General features: G+C 37.3%; 1 long non-coding RNA gene across 1 annotated transcript in view; it reads left to right on the forward strand.

Annotated features, from left to right (window-relative positions):
• Window positions 1–21,182, forward strand: part of LOC310734791 — a 318,442-nt gene that overhangs the window by 141,644 nt on the left and 155,616 nt on the right. The gene's annotated exons all lie outside the window — the stretch shown is intronic.

A 21,182-nucleotide genomic window follows, 5' to 3' on the forward strand; every position in this document is an offset into this window, starting at 1 on the left:
ATTTATTTTTCAGATAACTTTTTACTTTTACTCATTACATTTTTACACAAATATCTGTACTTTCAAATCAGGCTCATTACTTTAGTTTTAATCCAATGATTTGGTGAATTGTCAATATGTTTTATTTTCACTCTGCGCCAATTTCAGCCCATCAACCGTTTTCCGCTTTCCATTGCACGTCTTTTTTAATCCACTGGTGTATAATGTCCTGACTCTCACTCACCATAGATGTAGACTAGTTTACGAAGCTAAGAATGAGCAGGACAGAAAGCAACAAGAAGTAAAGCTAATGTGGATGAGACAGAGGGAGTCAGTGATGTAAACATGACTGAGAACAGAGACATTCCTGATCACCTGATCATCATCATCATCATCATCATCATCATCATCATCATCATCATCATCATCATCATCATCATCATCATAATCTTTTCTCTGCTTTTGTTCTATATGTGAATGTTCAGCCTGGATACATTCATTAGGTAACAACATTTTTTATTCATTTTTTGTATTTATATATATATATATATATTAGGGCTGTCAAATTCAAACACATTTTTTTTAACGGCACAAAATCATTTCAGCGCGCATTTCTGTTTTACCATTTTTATTAAAAATATAAATACATAAATAAATATCTAAATATAAAAGAGGCGAAATTAAAACCTTCAGCACAACATACATTTATTTATGACGTCCTTTTTTTTACTTAGATATAAAATAAATAAATAAATAAACTACACCGGAATTTTTTTTTTAATCAGTAAACATTTGTTCTAATCATGCGCCAACTCTCAAATCAAACACCAAATTCGCCATGTTTTACACAATTAAACCTCTGGGTGGCGTTTTGTGTTTTTTTTCCTCATAATTGCAAAATGAACTTAAATGACTGTCTTTTTTTGATCGTACAGATAAAAACAATACATCAGTGAATCTGTAAAATGACTACTTTTATTTGTTTATTTATTATACTTCACAAACACATAAATAAAACAACCTGAATATCAGTGAACATTTGCCTCACAGACATAATAAATATATGTATAAAAAGCTCGAAATAGGACAAACTTACTTATAAAAAACATATTCACTTTTAATTACCACATTATCTGTGTAAAGCTGCTTTGAGACAATGTTCATTTAAAGCGCTATACAAATAAAAATGAATTGAATTGAATTGAATTGAAATGTCTTACATATTCACATCGTATAAAAATATTCTCTGATTATGTTATTCAGTATGATTACAGCGTGACACTAAACAGTAGTAGTAATGACAACTTTTTACTTAAGTACATGTCAGAGCCCAAACTTCTTTACTTTAACTTGAGTAAAAAAAGGATAATCAGTACTTCAACTTTCATTGGAGTATTTTAAAACATCTGTACCTGTACTTCTACTTAAGTAAAGGATGTGTGTACTTTTGCCACCTCTGACTTGTGCTGATATTATTTCTATCAAATAAGGACTCATAGACAATCACATAGTTGAAATGTTATATATATATATATATATATATATATACAGTGAGGAAAATAAGTATTTGAACACCCTGCTATTTTGCAAGTTCTCCCACTTAGAAATCATGGAGGGGTCTGAAATTGTCATCGTAGGTGCATGTCCACTGTGAGAGACATAATCTAGAAAAAAAAATCCAGAAATCACAATATATGATTTTTAAACTATTTATTTGTATGATACAGCTGCAAATAAGTATTTGAACACCTGTCTATCAGCTAGAATTCTGACCCTTAAAGACCTGTTAGTCTGCCTTTAAAATGTCCACCTCCACTACATTTATTATCCTAAATTAGATGCACCTGTTTGAGTTCGTTAGCTGCATAAAGACACCTGTCCACCCCATACAATCAGTAAAAATCCAACTACTAACATGGCCAAGACCAAAGAGCTGTGGACAGTGGACATGCACCTAGGATGACAATTTCAGACCCCTCCATGATTTCTAAGTGGGAGAACTTGCAAAATAGCAGGGTGTTCAAATACTTATTTTCCTCACTGTATATATAATAAAAATGTAACTCACCATTGGGAGCTATAATTATTAAAATGGAACTGGAAACCATATGATTCATGGCCGTTGCACATTACCAGTCTGTCGGCCTTTATTGTCATCGAAGGTGCATGTCCACTGTGAGAGACATGATCTAAAAAAAAAATCCAGAAATCACAATGTATGATTTTTTAACTATTTATTTGTATGATACAGCTGCAAATAAGTATTTGAACACCTGAGAAAGTCAATGTTAATATTTGGTACAGTAGCCTTTGTTTGCAATTACAGAGGTCAAACGTTTCCTGTAGTTTTTCACCAGGTTTGCACACACTGCAGGAGGGATTTTGGCCCACTCCTCCACACAGATCTTCTCTAGATCAGTCAGGTTTCTGGCCTGTGGCTGAGAAACACAGAGTTTGAGCTCCCTCCAAAGATTCTCTATTGGGTTTAGGTCTGGAGACTGGCTAGGCCATGCCAGAACCTTGATATGCTTCTTACAGAGCCACTCCTTGGTTATCCTGGCTGTGTGCTACAAATCATTGTCATGTTGGAAGACCCAGCCTCGACCCATCTTCAATGCTCTAACTGAGGGAAGGAGGTTGTTCCCCAAAATCCGCAATACATGGCCCCGGTTATCCTTTCCTTAATACAGTGCAGTCGCCCTGTCCCATGTGCAGAAAAACACCCCCAAAGCATGATGCTACCACCCCCATGCTTCACAGTAGGGATGGTGTTCTTGGGATGGTACTCATCATTTTTCTTCCTCCAAACACATTAAGTGGAATTATGACCCAAAAGTTCTATTTTGGTCTCATCTGACCACATGACTTTCTCCAATGACTCCTCTGGATCATCCAAATGGTCATTGGCAAACTTAAGATGTTCCTGGACATGTGCTGGTTTAAGCAGGGGAACCTTCCGTGCCATGCATGATTTCAAACCATGACGTCTTAGTGTATTACCAACAGTAATCTTGGAAACGGTGGTCCCAGCTCTTTTCAGGTCATTGACCAGCTCCTCCTGTGTAGTTCTGGGCTGATTTCTCACCTTCCTTAGGATCATTGAGACCCCACGAGGTGAGATCTTGCATGGAGCCCCAGTCTGAGGGAGATTGACAGTCATGTTTAGCTTCTTCCATTTTCTAATGATTGCTCCAACAGTGGATCTTTTTTCACCAAGCTGCTTGCCAATTTCCCCGTAGCCCTTTCCAGCCTTGTGGAGGTGTACAATTTTGTCTCTAGTGTCTTTGGACAGCTCTTTGGTCTTGGCCATGTTAGTAGTTGGATTCTTACTGATTGTATGGGGTGGACAGGTGTCTTTATGCAGCTAACAACCTCAAACAGGTGCATCCAATTTAGGATAATAAATGTAGTGGAGGTGGACATTTTAAAGGCAGACTAACAGGTCTTTGAGGGTCAGAATTCTAGCTGATAGACAGGTGTTCAAATACTTATTTGCAGCTGTATCATACAAATAAATAGTTTAAAAATCATATATTGTGATTTCTGGACAGTGGACATGCACCTACGATGACAATTTCAGACCCCCCCATGATTTCTAATGGGAGAACTTGCAAAATAGCAGGGTGTTCAAATACTTATTTTCCTCACTGTATATATATATATATATATATATATATATATATATATATATATATATATATATATATATATATATATATATATATATATATTAAAACCCAGCCATTATGGTTGCACAACTCTTAGTGCCAGTCTCAAGCCCGGATAAATGGGGAGGGCTGCGTTAGGAAGGGCATCCAGCGTAAAACATGTGCCAAATCAAATATGCAGAACACGATTAATTCATTTATTCTGGATCGGTCGAGGACCAGGTTACCAATTACCCCCACAGGTATCGTTAGCCAGCAGGGTACTGGTGGAAATTGGGCTACTGTTGGCCGAAGGAGGAGAAGGAGAGGAGGATCTCCATGTACTGTGGAGAGATGAGGCAAAGGTAGAGCTTTTTGGTGAAGGACATAGGGCACTGTTTACAGAAAAAAATTAGGCCTTTAAAGAAAAGAACACAGCCCCTACAGTCAAACATGGTGGAGCTTCAAAGATATTCTGGTGTTGCTTTGCTGCTTCTGGCACTGGATGCCTTGACTGTGTGAATGGTATCACGAAATCTGTTGATTACCAAAGAATTTTGGGGTGCAACTTAGTGGCCAGTGTCAGAAAGCTGCGTCTCCACCAGAGGTCATAGGTCTTCCAGTAGTGCAATGAAACACACTTTAAAAAGTACTCAGAAATATATAGATAAAGATCTTTTAAACGTGAAAATTTCACAAGATGTGTGTAAGGCACAATATATGTAAAAAAATATCAAATGTACAACACTACCTGGATAATACACAGTGTATATACAGATGATAAACAGATATATACGATAAAACAAGATGTGCTATGAATTTATATTTATTTATAAGTCTTATTAGCAATCACTTAAACAACATCCTGTTTTAGGGTCACTACAGTAGGTGGAAGGAGAATTTGGAAGAAGTACAGAGAAACAGATGGTGCATCAGTAGCTGCATTTGCACCCTGAAGATATTTATTCTAGAAGTGTCCCTCTAGAACACAGGCGCATCACAAAACTAAGACTCTGTAAAATACTTATGTATATTGTAAATAACAATGTAAAAAAAAAAAAAAGCCCTCATTTGACTGTATTTTCAGCCCTCATTTGATTGTATATTCTGTGATCACGATTCATAGTGAGGAGCCTTTCTGCCCTGAATATAACTATAAACTATAAACACATAAAGAGTAAGATGTAGCTTTTTTTATTAATGTGGTTGAAGAGAATGAAACAGCCCTGGCGACATTGTGTTATAGGAAAAGTCAGGATGGAAACTACTTCACATTGTTGAATATTTCATAGCATGTAACAGCATTGTCCTGGTTTTATTCCTTACATATATAACAAACAAACAAACAAGCAAACAAACAAACAGCACTTTTTATAAGTGTTATAAGCACAATTTTAAAATGTTATAAACAACAATAACAAAAATACTAAGAGTTATTCATTAAGAAAATCAAAGAAAAACTGTATAATAATAAATATTAAAAACTGAAAAAAGTATCTGCACATTTCATTTTCCTCACAATTTATCAATTCAACTTTACAAAATAAAGTTTAATAAAAATTTTTGCTTGGCAGATGATTCATTAAATGACTTATACAATGAACTGATGCCCAGATGTTTTGGGGGTTAAAAACAGTATAATATATTTTGATTAACACAACATAAACAATTATTAATGTAGAAAAAAGCTGACACTTGTAAACAATTCATTATATGAATGTACCAAAGCATTCACAATTTGATCAAAGCAATAAAAATTTGGTTTTATGATGTGCACAAGTGACTACATGATGTGGAGGTTGAACAAGTAGATTTGAGAATTTCATTTCTGATCTGAGAAACGCTCCAACGCAACTGAGAAAAACTGTAACCCCCAAAACATCTGTGCATCAGTTCATTGCATAAGTCATTTAATGCAAAATGGATAAACCAGTTGTCATCTGTCACTTACATTTTTATTAACATTTTTTTGTAAATGTGTCTGGAATTTATGAATTGTGCAGATGAATCTTGAATGTCACTAATGAAGGCGAGTGAATGGCATCAGATCTGATCAACTAGTTTTCTAAAACAGGTCAAAGGTGAATCTCGTGAACTTATATTTGGCAACAGAGCAAAACACAGACTTACAATTTTCTGAAAATGGATGGAAATGAACAGACACTATTATAGTACAGTAAAAGTATGAATCCTGTCTGGTCTCCTGCAATCAAATATGCAATAAAAAAATTATAACAACTTCTGAAATTCATAGATGTCAAACAGAAGAAATTCAGCTTTGTGCATTTTTATCAGTGACCCAAACTGTAGTTTATATCAGGAAATACTGAAACTGTGCAGCATCATACTGACAACATGATTAAACTTTTTGACAATTTTGTTTGTTAACAATAACAAAAGGATTTGTTATTCTAATGGGAATGAGATGTTCATTGACACAAATACTTTCTTTTGACAGATGAACTGAGGATTTTGAGAAAAGTAGAGGCTTTTGCAAGAAATCCAATGTATTGTGCTGTTTGTACAAATTGCTTTGAGAATGCACTTACTGATTTGCAAATATTAAGGATGATTTGAGAAATGCTGCAAAGTAACTGAGAAAAAAAAAGAGCTGTGTCTAGCATAAAGTTGAACAGACAAAAGACAAAAAAGATAGTGTCTGTTTTTTTATTTAAATAATTGATTGTGTAATTCATTTGCGAATTGTGTAATGTGTTTGGGTTCTTTTCAACGAGGAGATCTCAATGTAACATATTATTTCTGGAGCAGCTAATGAGATTGAATTTCAGGATCACAGGTTCTTATTAATCACCTCAACCTTTTCTTTTGGAAACTAGAGGCCAATTTCCCTATCCGCTCCCTGGAATTCTAAATTCTTGAAAAAAAACTAATTAACTACATGGCATATCAGCATTTCTCCTAACCAGCCAGGTAGGCATAACTAATTAAATGTGGTCGAGGTGGAAGCTCACTGGTTAAAGCATTGGGCTTTGGATCAGAAGGTCACAAGTTCAAATTCCAGCACCACCAAGCTGCCACTGCTGGGCCCTTGAGCAAGGCCCTTAACCACTTAATTGCTTGGTTGTAAGCCACTCTGGATAAGAGCATCTGCCAAAAGCTGAAAAATGAAATGATAACTAGCTACCACAATAATGTAAATAAACTGTACTAGTCACTGTAGTTTGTGGGGGTTTGGGCTGCATGGATGAGTTAGAGATGTTGTTTAGCATTTTAGGTCCCTAGTATTTATTGTGTACAGACATGGGCACAATGTTTTCACACAACGTTGATGGGATGTATAACTATGGCCTTTTTAGTATAGACAGTAGCATGTACACTTATAAAATTGCAGAAAAACAATACACAACACAGTTTAGATCCATACAATCCCATACAATAAAGTATACAATAGATTGTGTTGCCAAAACAACACAGAATTCCAGGGTCCACTTCCTCCAAAAACCACCCAGAACCTCCACCGGCTCGCCTCCTCACCATGACATCCAACAAGTGTTATCCAATTACAGCGCACCTCTCATCTTTCATGAGTTTAAGCATCCATCATGGCTGGGAGTTGAGGGTACGTTGTGGACATATGGAAGACATAGGCTATAAAACTTCATTTTTCATCTCTCCTCGGCAGTAACAACCCAGATGTAGTGCTGATTTCCTAATAGGCCCCTTGTCGCTTGGCCTCTACTTTATATGCCACGTGGTCTCTCGGATCCTCGTCAAAAATGGTCGCGTTCGAAACTGAGCCCAGAGGTAAAGAGGGCAAAGAGTGTTGCTTTTTTTGTATTGTATAATCCAAGCAATGTTGAAGAAACCTAAGTCACATCTATGAGCGCTTAAAAATATACTAAACTGAAGGAGATTTTCAGAGAATTTTATAATTTACAGGGAGTTTGCTTCAAAAATTATGACCCCTATTGAAAAAGATTTCAAGAATTTATTTTGTGGACACAAAAAAGACTGAAGTAGTAAAAAAATGTTTGACTTATGTATATGGCAATAATAGGCCAGGGTTTACACTGACTGGCAGACCTGCTGCTGGCTTCAGACTTCGAGGCTGGTGTGATGTACAGTTAGGATGCTATCGTCTGAAGGACGGATTAGCAATTTCCTGCCAAACAGCTCCAAATTTCATTGTGGCTGGCACCATCTCCTCCACACTCTCCGTTTTTCCACTTGAAAATGAAACATGTATATTTTCCTTAGTACAGACAAAGGCCCTTAGTCAAAAAATAAATAAATAAATTGAAAAAATCACAATCCAGGTTGCTTTTTTGTCTTTAATAAACCTCTTGAAACATCTAAGATGGCTTTTTTTTGAAGAGCTCCAGGCAGTTGAGCTCATACAACCTTATATGAAGGATTTATAAACTGTTTATACAAACGCTGCGCTGACCAACACGGCCGAAATGAGCGGCGGATCTCGGGTTTCATGCCGCGTGGCTCGTTGAAGGAGAAGCCGATAACAGCTTGGCGAGCTGCAATTACGTTTTATTAATGATCCAAAAAGCCTCAGAGGAGCACTTTTCCGAGTGCACCTACGTGCTCTTGCCAAAACGCCACGCTGACCGAATTGTGACCATCTCGCTGCTGACTCCGGAAAGGAAGGAAAGAAACACATCGGTTTCGCTGTTGCCATGGGATCCCTCTTCGGGAAAGCAAGCAGTGCTTTATGTGAGCCAATATAAAGTCAATTCTCCATGAAGTGCATAACCTCAGCCTCGGGTGGGTTTGTGGAGGGCCCCTGTTACCTGTGATTGCTTGGCTCGATAACAAGCAGTAGTTGTAAAAGGTCTTCCAAGGGAGGAGCTGGACGCTTTTATATAAAGTCGTGTAAATACAACCCGAATTCCGGTTGTTTTTTAAATTAGAAAAGAATTAAATGTAAAGACTTTCAAATCACATAAGCCAATATTTGATTCACAATAGAACATAGAAAACAACAATGTTTGTTTGTGCACTTTTATGCAAAAAATTAGCTCATTTCAAATTTGATGCCTGCTACAGGTCTCAAAAAAAGTTGTCTCGTGATTTAAAAGTCTTTTAGTTTTCCACACCGATCTTAAAATTTTTTTGCAATTTATACCTGCACATTAAAATATTTAGAATGAACATCAACACCACAATGTTACAGGCAATGTTTCTGTGTCAAAGAAGAGAACATTCTCCTGTTCTGTCACTAGAAACAAATCTGCAGTGACATTTTAAGTGTACGTTGTATTTTCATCCCAGAGTTTTCCATTGTGATTCTTTCAGATAAACATCTATAATGTAATTGGTGTAAAGAGGGCAGTACAAAATTGCTTTAATAAAAGAAACACACTGTACAGTACATTAATAAATAACAATTCTCATTAAAATAATGTGTCCACTATATACACTATAGGCAGAAATATAGGGACTTTTCCAGTCATATGTGGTTCTTAGAAATCACATATGGCTGGAAACTAGGAGACCCAAAGCAATGCACAATGGCAGCTCCATGAAAATATGAGTTGGAGTGGAAGATCTCTTCCTATAGAGCTCCAAGCTTTTAAACACCTTTGGGATGAATTGTTCATGCTGACTGCACCCCAGACCTCCTAACCTCACCTACATCAGTACCTGACTTTCCTAACAGCCTTGTGACTAAAATAATCTCCACAAACTTTAGTGGAACATCTTTCTATATGAGTGGAGCTTATTATAAGAGCAAATGGGGAAAAAATGTGGAAGGTTATGATTGAGTGTCCACAAAGTTTTGTCCTTATTGTATAACTTATGTAGCATAAAGCATGTTCACAACTTATTGAAAATACTATAATTTCTTTACCTTTAATATATTTTTAGTGCAATAAAACTAGTGTTTGCTTCCTCAAATCTCCAAGGTTCCCTGGTTTGATCCCAAGTTTGGGTTACTTTTAAGAAGTTTCAATGTTCTTTGCAAGTCTGTGTGGGTTTCTTCCAGGTTGTCTGGTTTCCTCCTGCCTTCAAATCATCCAAGCAAAAAGACTGGGTACATTAAATTAAATCCACTTCTACTTTGGCTAGTCAAAATGCTAGCATAGTAAAAGAGCTAGCATATTAATATGAAAGCAGCCATGGGAAAAGCCAAGATTTGTACCACCTTCCATTATTATATCTTCTCTAACTGGTATTACTTTTTATCCTTATGTGGAATGTATGTGTATGTGTTTCTGAATGCAGATCTATGTACATTTTATTATTAGCATTGAAAGGGGAGTTGGAAAAATAGTTTAATTTGTTTCTGCATTTGGATCTTTCCATTGAGCCTGTAGGTACTGGGGAAAAAAAAGTTTCTTTTGCATGCTATGATGGTTGGGTGTGCCTCCAGCAGTTCACCATCTGCCCTAACAAACACACTCTGACGTGGCAGACAGGTGGGGAAAGCCAGGGCTCGTAACAAGGCTAGAAAGGATATTTATGCAGTAAAGGTGCTGATGGATTTGGGATTCTGCCCTTGTCCTTGCCCATGTGTACCTGCCATCACTCTTACACAGCAGCTTCTAACAATAAATACGACCAGCTCCTTACTGTTTACTTTGGTGTCATGCAAAGATCACTTTATAACATGTTGAGATAGAGAATTATAACTGTGCACCAGAGAAGCCCAGCTGTGGTCCTGTACGTCTGGAGACCAGCACAGTTCAATTCAATGCTAATACAAAAGAAATAAATGTATTTTAGACACCATATAAATGCGTAAAATCAACTAGCAAATCAACTAGCAAATCTGACAGCCGGTTAGCTTCATATTATTTGATTCATTTCAGGAATACAAATATTAGGATCTAGATTCAAACAGCATAAATGCATTAATGATTCACTCAATCCCCGCCAAAAAAACGCTTTATTAGTGTGCAGCACACCAACATGGTACATGCAGCATGAACAGTGAAATTAACAACAGCTTTATTAGCATGTACTTGTGACGGTTTTCAGCCATCTGGCCATTTGGATGTTAGTCAGTAGTAAATAAAGATAATCTCAATCTTAAATATTTGTCAGAATGGGAAAAAAAGCACAAAAATTGCCGAAAAATACACACAGCCAGCAACTAAGTATACATGTTTTGTCCTAAATGTCTTTGCATGCTTGCTAGCAAGTAGGTCTAAAAACATCTTAAGTTAAAATCCAGCACAAAAGGTCATAAAAGTCTGCAGTAACACTGAGTAAACTCATTGTGAACAAAAATAATCATTTTTTCCAACAAAATGATCTGATTTTACAAAATGAACATGGGCTCATGGTGGCTTCTGTGAGACCATATTGGCTCAGCACAGACAGACCACTGAGAAATCACAGGCCGTAAGTATCAGGATCTTGAAGGTTGTGATCTGGTTGGGTTCTGCACATCGATGTACTTCAAAAAAAGTGTTTAAAGTGGACACAGTGAACAATAAGAAGTCTCTGAAACTAAAATGTTCACATAATATGTTCTTTTGTCGATGTACTTGTTTTGATGTTGAAGTAGTTTTTGATGCATTGAGGAAATAAGAGAAAAGGTGTGTGATTGGACACAGGGGCAGTTTGTCACCACATTTACAGTTAAAATTCAAAATTCCTAAGACAAAACCCTCAAATCACAGTACAAGGCAAGAAACAAGTGGATATTCTGTTCCCAGCAGATGAGGATGAGTCTGGTTCCTCTCAAGCTCTCTCCTCTCAATTTCCTTCTGCCATCGCAGGTAGTTTTTTCTTGCCACAGTTGCCACTGGCTCATTCATTGGGTATTATAATTACAAGGACCAAACTTATAGGCACTAAACTTATACATGCTTTTATACAACTTTAAATTTTATTTATCTTTATAATGCTGCTTTCAGACAACGTTGATTGTTAAAAGCACTCTACAAATAAAATACATTTAATTAATTGAATATTGTCTTCAATCAACGATCCCTTATTGGTAAAAGAGACAAAATGATGTATTGCAGCTTTATCATCAGTTATCATCAGTTCAGCCCCCAGTGCCTCACAACAGGGCAGAGGTGTAAAAAGTACCTGAAAATCCTACTTGAGTAACAGGATAGATCCCTGACTGCAAAACTTACTCCATGAGTCAAAGTTCAAAGTCAACAATTCCATTATGACTTGAGTAAAAGTTTTCGAGTATCTGGTTTTTACAGTACATGAGTATTTGACTCATATTGAACGTAGGCTCAAAGATGCACTAGTCCTTAACACTTTAGTAAAAAGCCAAAAATAGTTGATTCGTGAGGTTTCATGTCTTAAAATATAATCTTTTATAAAATGATCTTCAATTGACAAAAAATTACAGTATTATGTGAGTAAGTAGAACCATTAATATTCAATGGAGAAATGATCATTTAGATAAGTAAAACCAAATATTCAGAGCTGACTGTGATTTAATGCAGCTCTCAGAGAGGGGCAGTATTTTTATTCAACTTCAACAAAAGCTGGTTCTCAAAGTTTTATGGAATTTATACGAGAGCTTTTTGGACTGAAAATGAGGCCAAGGTGCTAAAAAGTCATTCAGATGTGGGTTGGGAAGTGTTAGCCTTAATGACATCTTTAACAGAGGTGCAAAATGTAATTGGTACCACTCATTGTTAATTAAAATAGAGTGGAGTAAGAAGTACATCTACTGAATCATAAATGTAGTTGAGTAGAAAGTTACAACTAGAAAGTAGGAAAAAATTACATAAGTAGAGTAACAAAGTACATTTACTCAAATACTTTGCACCACTGCAACAGAGGGTTCAGGGTGAGAAATTTAAGGTGATTTATACTTGTCAAACTTATTTTACAGCACAGTGAAATTCTTTCTTTGCATATCCCAATGATGTTAGGAAGCAAGGGTCAGAGTTCAGGGTTAGTAATGATACAGCATTCATGAAGCATTGATTGTTAAGGTCTTGAATGGACCTTGAAACTGGCAGCTTTATCAGTATTCAAGAGCCTTAACCACTGAGCTACCACCTCCCCCAACCTGTTATATGCCTAAAAGAAGGCAGCACAAAACATTTTCATTTTGATTTTTCTGTGTGAGAAAAGAGAAAGAGTGAGACAGGTGAGATGAGATGGTTGGCGTTCAAACAAAAAGCTGGAAGTGTCTGCACAGTGTCATTGAAATGCAATACAATGCGTCGGGCAGCCAAGATAAATGCACAGTGAAACCCCCAGGATGGACGGTGGCTCGTTGCTTTTGTGAACTTGGCCATTGGCCGGAGCCAGAAAAAGGCCCAGCAAAGAAAACAAATGTCAAAGCGTTCCTCTCGTTGTAAGCCAATGATGTAACCGGAGAAGGCTTTATGAAGTGCTTGCTGACAGTAAGACATCCATTAATGCTCGAACACTCCACACGACAACGAAGCAGCTCACTTAAAATGTGCTACATCAGAGTGGGAGCAGCCGATTTGTAAGTTCAAGCCGTTTGAACTGAGAAGAATGGGCGGATGTGTGTATAATCGGCACGTAGTCATGCAGGAGGTTTTTTTTTATATCGTAACATAGCAAGTTTACCTTGATTAGACCTTCAGCTGCAGTTGAATCTGGGAATAGACATTCCACAATTTTTATACTAGTGATTGTTGGCATCAACACCTTTAAGCCAAGTCCACTCTGTGCAATTTTTTTCCAGATCTTTCATTTTCTACCCATCCTGAGGTTGCACCAGCTCCAGTTCTGTTCTGATACTGACCCCCAAACATCCCGAACCATCTAGAGACCATTTGGATCCCACTTCATGAAGAGTTTTGATATTGGACTTTTTTTTAACATTTAAAAGCTCTGGCTTGGAGAAGCTGATGTTGGATTTATGATAATCTCAAATGTTGAGCTGTTTTATAAGTTGCCCAGTAGCTCCTGGTTCCACAACATCAACTGACTGTATAAAACTACAGAAAGGACATTACTCATAATCTCACACTCCGGTGCTCACTGGAGTTCTCACTCTCTGGTGTTTTGTGTTGTTTTTTAAGATTTATAATTACACTCCTAATATCACCCAAATGAGGTGCCCTTCTGAGCCTTTTAAGGTTTCTTCTTTATACCATCTAAGGGAGTTTTTCCTTGCCAAAGTCACCCCAGGCTGCTCATCAGGGATAAACACACATCGTTCCATTTAATGCTTAAGTTCTGCAAAGCTGCTTTGAGACAATGTGAAAAGAGCTATAGAAATAAACTTGAAACTTGAAATGATTTGGTCATTGCAGACAAATTTTGAAAATCTGAAAAGATTTCTACATTTACAGCATTTGGCAGACACTTTTATCCAGAGGGTTCTTTTGCTATATTAGAATTTATTTGTATTTATTACAAATTGTGTAAAAAATGCAAACTGTTGCAGTTCACAAATGGTAATAAAAGATGTTAAAAAACGATAAACAATTTTCTGTTTTGCATTTCTTCCCCCTAACTGTACTGAAATTGACCGTGACTTAAAAACCGAGGTATGTACCGAACCGTAAATTATAACAATCAGGATCCTTCAATATGACTTGGATATCATGTTGCTATAGTCCGACAAGCAACAATCACAAAGGAATATTTAAAAAATTGCCTAAAAATATAAAAAAAAAATAATACAGCATTTTTTTCACACATTCATACCCGCAGGATTGTATAGAAGAAGGATCATGGAAGAAGCCAAAATAAAACTGGGTAGAACATAGAAATAATTAAAAGCAAAATGTGGATCAACACTATTCACTCCACCACAATTTCACATTACAGTGCCAAGCTAATTCAAATAGCCTCAAAATCCAAAAGGACGAACCAATTTTTGAGACGAGAGCCAGACCCTATAAGACGTATTTGTATTATCATTTTTATTAGGACTTATCCAAGATTCGGCCAACTCCAGAACACAGAAGTCCAGGCTGACATAGAGAAAAAACCCAGGAACAAATCCGCAGTTGTTCTCCAACTAGGTAGCCTGGAGTTAACAACCTGAAACTAACATAACCACAAAGGACTAGGGCTGGGATTAAACACATATGAAGCTTTGTGAACACAATACAAACAAAGACATGTACACACAGATTGAGGCAACACCAGAGCAAGACCACAGGTGGAAGCAATATTCAACAAGTCTGGCAAAGAAAGTAAGGGGGGGGGGGAATCATACAAACAAGATGCAGAAATACAGTCTTGGTTTATATTCTCTATTAAATTTCAAACTACGTTGGTGGAATATTTTTCTTACGGTTATATAAGTGAAGTCATAAAGGAAGACATGTGCAAGGTAATTTTATTTTTTTCTTAAAATGAATCAAATTAGCTTGACATTGCTAAAAAAGGGAAACAGCCTAAGCTTGGGCTAAGCTCAAGCTCAGAGTCCTGAGGAGACACCTAGCACATAACGCCATTGCAAACAGGAGCAAAGGGGATTGCATTTGCAATCGACTGCGGAAAAAAGAGATGTTAAATATACGACTTGATAGATGTCCCTATGCGTTCTTTCCAGAATTTATCCAGCTAGTAAAATCGCGAAGGTTCCCTGGGACTATTGGGATGGAAGCTTACAAATGTACTTTTTTTCAGCTTTAGGTGGTAATGAGCCACGAGAGATTGTTTAATATGGGGGAAAGGAGAATTCTTGTATTGTAGCATATCACACGGCCCGTCGATGTCTCCCAGGTGGAAGATTTCACGCCTGTCTAGTGGGGACTTCGAACTCGGTCTCTTCTTCGGCAGCTACTGGCTCAGCCCTGAGATCAAGAGACGCCTGGGATACATGTTCCGATGCTTTACCATATGTGCCCCCACTGGCCACCCCAATAAACCATACTGTAAAAATTAGTAGGGCATAACGGTGGCCAACGCAGCATGGGGAAAAGGGTTTTGTTTCTTTTTCTTATGTTTGTTCTTTCTTTTTTTTTTTTTTTTTTGTGCATTCAGTACCCAGAAATCATTTCTCTGTATAGACTGAGACCCATAATTTGTCAAGTTTCCTCTCCAAGCAGTGATTCTGAAACTAACATGAACATGGTCTTAATACAAGAATCACTCCTAAACCACCATAATATGTCATACAGATGATATATTTCATTCATTTGTCATTTCCCTGAGCTCAGGTTTAAGTCTAAATTTACTGTCAAGTACAAGAGCAGAGACAATGCATTGAAAAGAACATGATGCATATCAGTAAAGCAGATAGAAATAAAGCTATTCATTGGTGCAGTAGGTTGAGGTGGAGGTAGAAGTACGATACATGCAATGTGATGCAATACATGCATACAGTAAATGTAGATTTGGATGCAGTAGATATTCATGCAGGAGATGTTCTGAGTTTCATCCAGATTTTTGTTTTTTACTTCCTGAGCGTATTAATGCATCTAAATCTGAGCTTTCTATCTATTGTGTGTATTCTCTGCTTGCATCTAGACTCCTTAGCTTTTACTGTACTAACACCTCATCCATTATGCTAGTTAGATAATAGAACTAAATTCTGGCTAATAAAGGACACGTTTGCAAGCTACAGTATCTCATATATGCATTAACTTTCTTCTGCCTCATATTAATAAACTGCATCCTGTATTTATTACCCCCAAAACACATCATGTGTAGGCAACTTTCCATTTCTAGTCACCAGTAATGGAGCAAAATCTCACACAGCTTTCCCAAGTGTGGTTTAAAGCTTTTTTTTTCTGAGAATTGAGATTGGAGCCAGGCAGCTTAGAGATTTAAGTAATGGAAGGATAACATTGGTGTTGCGACGCCAAGGCACTGTTTAGAAGTTGTAGCCTCATCCCTTGACCTTTCTTTTTTACCTCACTAGGGATGACCCAATGTTTGGAGTAACAGTATGGGACATTATGAGCTAAGGCATGTTTGGTTTTAGTTCCTCCTAATACTCCCAGGCCAACTGGGAGGTTTAGCGAGGGCAAGAAAGCAGACTCTTTGGAGGGGGGCCAGATTATTTGTATGATTAGCAACACTGCACTCGTACTAAGATTCAGTAGTGTACTAGACCATGGCACGAATCATAGCACATCTGATGCAAATCTATAAAACATAGGGTTAACATTTATCTTCATTAATTTACCTGACCAAAAACAACACACAGACGAGGGTTTAACTGAGCCACGGCATTCAAGCTTCCTTCACAGAACTGCTAAGTATGTTGAAAATCCCATGACTTTATTGTGTCTAATAGAATTTTGGTGGAGCGAATTGTATTGTTTAGTCTGGTGCGCTTTTGGCTGGCTTGGGATTTAGGCAGCAACCTTTTTTTTGTTGTGGTTTGTCTGAAAAATTCTTCCATCCCTCTGCACTGCTGCACTTTCACTTAAACCCTCTACTGCTCTTTAAGTCGAGTGAATTTTTAAGATGGAGTCAGCCCACTGGCATTACCCAAGAGGCACTGGTCAGGTTCAGACAATAGCTTTCACCACATGCTTCAGGGTTTTTTTTTTTTTTCCTTCTCTCTCTCTCTCTCTCTCTCTCTCTCTCTCTCTCTCTGGCCTAATAGCTCCTTCAATAGGTGAAATTCTCAAAAGGCAAGAAGAGTAAGCGAGATTCCTTCTCAGACATCTGCTGCAGTTTTCCTTGGCAGCAGGTTCTGGCTGGACATTCCATCATTGTTATTTCTTTGTTCAGCTCTTCAGAGAGAAAATAAAGATATTACAGGCTTCGTCTACCCAGGCAGCAAGGCTAATAGCAGCCTGCTGGTTCCTGGGTTCCTGTCTGAATAAAATACATTGCGCACTCACTACAAATGAAAAACAATCATTCCTGTTATGCAAGAGGTCTGTAATCTGGTATTTCTTTTTTTTTTCTTTAATAACATCTTCCTACCAATACAGAGTGTTTGACTTGCCTTTTTGTTAAGCATCGAAAAAGTTGTTGTTGGAACCGAAAGTAAACAGTAGCCTCCAAGTTATCCTGTTTCCTTGATTTTTACCAAAACACTTTGTTGGTTCATTCAGTGTGACTTCAATCTGAGCCAAGCCAATGAAAGTTCACAGTTTTAACCTGAGAGAAATTATTTAAGTCTCACGCACACACACACACACACACACACACACACACACACACACACACACACACAGACACACACACACTGGACTCAGCCATTGTAACAGATTGTCAGTATTACTGGGAAAGTGATAACTCAGTGGTTAAGTCTTTGGGTTCTCTTTCACTTTTGGGGCTCTTGAGCAAGGGTCTTAACCCCTCTATGCTAAGTTTCCTTATATTGTTGGGATATAGCTTAGAGGGTTAAGGCCCTTGCTCAAGGGCCCCAAGAGTGGCAGCTTGGCAATACTGAGGCTTTAACCCACAACTATCTGATCAGGAACCCAAAGCCTTAACTACTGAGTTATCTCTTTCCCAGTAATACTGACAATCTGTTACAATGGCACAGGACCACAGGTTTCACTGTTCTGTAATGTACACTCTTTTATTCATTGCAGTCCAAATCCATCCTTGAAGTTCTTTGACAATCAAAATGTACTTTATATCTTTTCTGCATTTTCTGTAAACATGTAGTTGGTTAGATTACACCCCAGAGGTCTATCAGACCCCTATTTCTAAGGCTACCCATGCAATACATTGAAAATTACAGCGCAAATTAAAATTTTACACAAGCAATTAAACAATGATCATCATGGAAAACAATGAAAATACACTAAACTGACCCAGGGACAGCAGTGTTGCTGAAATCACTAATAATCAACCAGCTGAAAATATACATTCCTGATGTTAATCCTGTTGTTAGAAGCTGATTTCTGGTGAATGGTTACAAACATTTAATAGAAATTAATTGTGGTCTGATATGTTAGTCTGTTCTGTGATTCACATTAAAAAGTGGTGTGGTCTAAACCAGATGAAAGAAATGGCAGCTGTGTCAGGATTGTGTGGGAATTCAGGCTCTGACAGTTCCTCAGTCTACTACAACACATGAATTTGTAATGATATGATAAATGTGTTTAGATATGTGTAACTAGCATGGTTATAAAAAACATAAATATCTACAGTAGTAAGTTCTACTAAAGCAATATATTTGGCAGGCACCGGACAATACCACTACACATCTATCAGCCACTGGACATTTTCTGGTGAAAATCAGTTTTACCTGAGAGACAAAGTCGCAAACACACATTCACACACACGCAGGACTCACATTCTGTCTTTGTTTTACTTTTGATAGTGGGAATGTGGTAGCTTGGTGTTAAATGCATTGGACTGTGGACATCCAAAGATGAAAATCCCAGCCACACCAAGCTGCCACTCTGGGGCCCCTGAACAAGGCCCCTAGCCATATAGCTGTTCAGTTGTATGAATGAGATAAATGTTAGTTATGTAAATGTAAGTCTATATAACACCTAAATATTACAGTAGTAGGTTTTCTAAAGAAATAATTTTGGTTATCCACAGGACAGTTCAATGACACCTTTCAGCCACTGAACATTTTCTGGTAAAAATATTATCTGAGAGTAAAATATTTCCAGTCACATGCACACACCCACACACACACACACACACACACACACACACACACACACACACACACACACACGCACACACACATACATGCATTATAATAACACTGGATATTTAGGCTTACTTCACATTTATGTTTTACAATGACGTCACATACCGTCTGTAAATGTGAGCTCTAAAATTCTAAATTTTAGATCAAAATATATTTTCTGTATGTCTATTTCTTCAGAAATCATAGAACATTACAGTAGTAGGTGTATACTGCAATATTTCTGGTTGTCTACAGGACAGGTCCACGACACACCTCTCAGTCATATGCCAGTGTTTTCAACCAGCAAACCAACAAATTGTGCATTTTCTATTCATTTTTTCTAATACATATTCATAGTAAAGTGTATTTATGCATCAATAAGAATCATATAAAACCCATATTCTTTACACATACTGTGCCTTATTATATCACATTCTATCTATCTATCTATCTATCTATCTATCTATCTATCTATCTATCTATCTATCTATCTATCTATCTATCTATCTATCTATCTATCTATCTATCTATCTATCTATCTATCTCCATATTCATCTGCACTTGTCAATTTGTACAATTGCAACTGTTTGCACTTTTTGTAGATAAACTGCATTTCATTGCTGTACTATGCAATGACAATAAAGTTCTATCTATAATAGGACAAAACATGGGGCTGAAAATCTTTAATAGCAATACTTTATAATCCCTGGGTTGTTGGGTGTATTTTATAAAATGGTAAAGTAAAAACAGATACAAGGTTGTAACTTTTTTATTTTCTCTCCTCAATGGATTTTTTGTTTATTAGGCTAAAATCCAGACAACTTGCCTACTTGTAGCTAATGAGGGATAATGTTAATACATGGCAGGTTCGAGATGGCCTGAGGACATCAATATATCAAGTCTGAAACTGCGAGTTGTGATTACACTGATTACACTGTTCACATTATTGTTTGCAGTGATGTTTACATTTACCGCATTCGATAGACGCACTTTTCCAGAGCGACTTGTATGGAGCAGCTATGGGGTTAGGTGCCTTGCTCAAGGGCTCTAGAATGGCATCTTGATGTGGCTGGGATTAAAACTCACGACCTTCAGATCCAAGGACATCCTAAGATAAAATTTTATATGCATTATATTACTCTACTTTTTCAATATAAAGCAATTTGGATATGAGCAGGATCTAATCTAACCATCGAGTGTTAAGGGTCGTGTGGACGTCCTGAGCTGCTGAATTCAGAGGTACCTCGCCTTCAGGCAGCCTGTTTTCACTAATCGACTTTCACATCACTGGAAAACTTCAGACTCTGCTACTGCTTGGCTGCCAACAGAAAGCATGATTATTAGCCCTCCTGGAACTGTATAGTTTCTGCTGTAGAGACCAAAGCTGCCAGGTCACCACGTGAGCGCTACAAATTTAAACGATGGCCCCTCTGGCGAGAGTCAGAAGCGCACGCTTATGCTAGTGTTATAAGCGTTTACGTAAACCAGAAGTGAGCAGAACTTTATTAGAGGCATTAAGCATGTTATCAACTGTGGGGTCAGACTCTGGAGGTCAACGGCAGTGTAACTGAGAAAAACGTAAAAGTGTGATTGGTTTGCCATATCAAGCTCGATTACTTGCACAGATCTTATCACTTCAAGATGTTTTTAGGAAAACTATGCTCTGTAGGCTTTGTGGAATTTGCATTTGAAGGCTATCATGTTAGAAAAAAAACCCAAAAACAATTCCAGCCACTTTAAATACACTGAATCTTAGGGTGTTTTCACATATAGCTTGTTTTAAAAGAACCAAACCCAGTTCACTTAAAGTGAACCAGAAATGGAACCAGCTGAACTTTTTTTGGTCCTCTTCAGCATTGAAGAGATCTCAGATACTTTCTTGTTCACACCACAACTTGATAAAAACTCAGACCCCTGCTTTTTGTGTTGTAGTAGATTTGGGGTATTTTTATTATATTGATTATTCTTTATATATTTATTCATTTCTGCTGACTCTCCACTTTGACAGATTTTGTCCCTGGTGCTCATGTACTTCTGGTGACGTTTTTTCACATTAATGCGGCATTGCAGCGCGGTTCTGTTGTATCCCATTTCCTTCATTA

The sequence above is a fragment of the Silurus aristotelis genome (genome assembly GCF_946808225.1).
Source record: "Silurus aristotelis genome assembly, chromosome: 12".
NCBI lineage: Eukaryota > Metazoa > Chordata > Actinopteri > Siluriformes > Siluridae > Silurus > Silurus aristotelis.